Source organism: Bombina bombina, chromosome 9 (assembly GCF_027579735.1).
Source record: "Bombina bombina isolate aBomBom1 chromosome 9, aBomBom1.pri, whole genome shotgun sequence".
Taxonomy (NCBI): domain Eukaryota; kingdom Metazoa; phylum Chordata; class Amphibia; order Anura; family Bombinatoridae; genus Bombina; species Bombina bombina.
The window spans coordinates 221,086,743-221,089,012 of record NC_069507.1 but is presented as its reverse complement, the minus strand read 5'-3'; positions in this window follow the sequence as shown (position 1 = coordinate 221,089,012).

Sequence of the window (2,270 nt, the reverse complement as noted above, 5' to 3'; positions counted from 1 at the left end):
ATCTACAATTCTGGATGCAAAGGAGAGAAAGCACAGTACAATTTAACGCTGTATGAGATGTGATGTGAGATGAGACTTTGTATTTTGTCTTTTAACTCATTAGATTTTATATACAGCAATGCAGGATTGTGATTATAATATAACTGACGGAAAAACACTTCATAATAAACGGAAAGCATATGCTAGTTAAACTGTAGTAAAAACTTTCTGTATTTGCTGCAAACTTAGAATTGACATCAGTGTCAGGTGCTCCTATGTTAGCTAAAAAGAGAGAGAGAGATGCACTCAGCTGAGACAGAACAAAAGCTGGAAAAACTTCCGTGCCTGTTCATTTTATTATAGTGTGTCACTCAGGGTGCATACTCTTTTAGCACACTATGCCCCTTCACAGAGAAAAAATATCCTGTAGCATATCAGTCTGACCCTGCCCAATGACAGTCCAGCGCCGAAATACCAGGCAATTCTTCTCTGAACAAGAGAAACAACAACCCCAGACGATCGTTTCGGCCTTCTGTGGGCCTCGTCAGTGAGGTGTAGTCGCATCTCTCTAAGGGCATGTGTGCAAGGAGTCCACGTCTGGTTTCCCCTTTTACTCTTAGGGAGACCCAAGAGCAATTTGCATAAATAAAAAGAGAGAGAGAGATGCACTCAGCTGAGACAGAACAAAAGCTGGAAAAACTTCCGTGCCTGTTCATTTTATTATAGTGTGTCACTCAGGGTGCATACTCTTTTAGCACACTATGCCCCTTCACAGAGAAAAAATATCCTGTAGCATATCAGTCTGACCCTGCCCAATGACAGTCCAGCGCCGAAATACCAGGCAATTCTTCTCTGAACAAGAGAAACAACAACCCCACACGATCGTTTCGGCCTTCTGTGGGCCTCTTCAGTGAGGTGTAGTCGCATCTCTCTAAGGGCATGTGTGCAAGGAGTCCACGTCTGGTTTCCCCTTTTACTCTTAGGGAGACCCAAGAGCAATTTGCATAAATAAAAAGAGAGAGAGAGATGCACTCAGCTGAGACAGAACAAAAGCTGGAAAAACATCCGTGCCTGTTCATTTTATTATAGTGTGTCACTCAGGGTGCATACTCTTTTAGCACACTATGCCCCTTCACAGAGAAAAAATATCCTGTAGCATATCCGTCTGACCCTGCCCAATGACAGTCCAGTGCCGAAATACCAGGCAATTCTTCTCTGAACAAGAGAAACAACAACCCCAGACGATCGTTTCGGCCTTCTGTGGGCCTCGTCAGTGAGGTGTAGTCGCATATCTCTAAGGGCATGTGTGCAAGGAGTCCACGTCTGGTTTCCCCTTTTACTCTTAGGGAGACCCAAGAGCAATTTGCATAAATAAAAAGAGAGAGAGATGCACTCAGCTGAGACAGAACAAAAGCTGGAAAAACTTCCCTGCCTGTTCATTTTATTATAGTGTGTCACTCAGGGTGCATACTCTTTTAGCACACTATGCCCCTTCACAGAGAAAAAATATCCTGTAGCATATCAGTCTGACCCTGCCCAATGACAGTCCAGTGCCGAAATTCCAGGCAATTCTTCTCTGAACAAGAGAAACAACAACCCCAGACGATCGTTTCGGCCTTCTGTGGGCCTCGTCAGTGAGGTGTAGTCGCATCTCTCTAAGGGCATGTGTGCAAGGAGTCCACATCTGGTTTCCCCTTTAACTCTTAGGGAGACCCAAGAGCAATTTGCATAAATAAAAAGAGAGAGAGAGATGCACTCAGCTGAGACAGAACAAAAGCTGGAAAAACTTCCGTGCCTGTTCATTTTATTATAGTGTGTCACTCAGGGTGCATACTCTTTTAGCACACTATGCCCCTTCACAGAGAAAAAATATCCTGTAGCATATCAGTCTGACCCTGCCCAATGACAGTCCAGCGCCAAAATACCAGGCAATTCTTCTCTGAACAAGAGAAACAACAACCCCAGACGATCGTTTCGGCCTTCTGTGGGCCTCGTCAGTGAGGTGTAGTCTCATCTCTCTAAGGGCATGTGTGCAAGGAGTCCACGTCTGGTTTCCCCTTTTACTCTTAGGGAGACCCAAGAGCAATTTGCATAAATATAAAAAGAGAGAGAGATGCACTCAGCTGAGACAGAACAAAAGCTGGAAAAACTTCCGTGCCTGTTCATTTTATTATAGTGTGTCACTCAGGGTGCATACTCTTTTAGCACACTATGCCCCTTCACAGAGAAAAAATATTCTGTAGCATATCAGTCTGACCCTGCCCAATGACAGTCCAGCGCCGAAATACCAG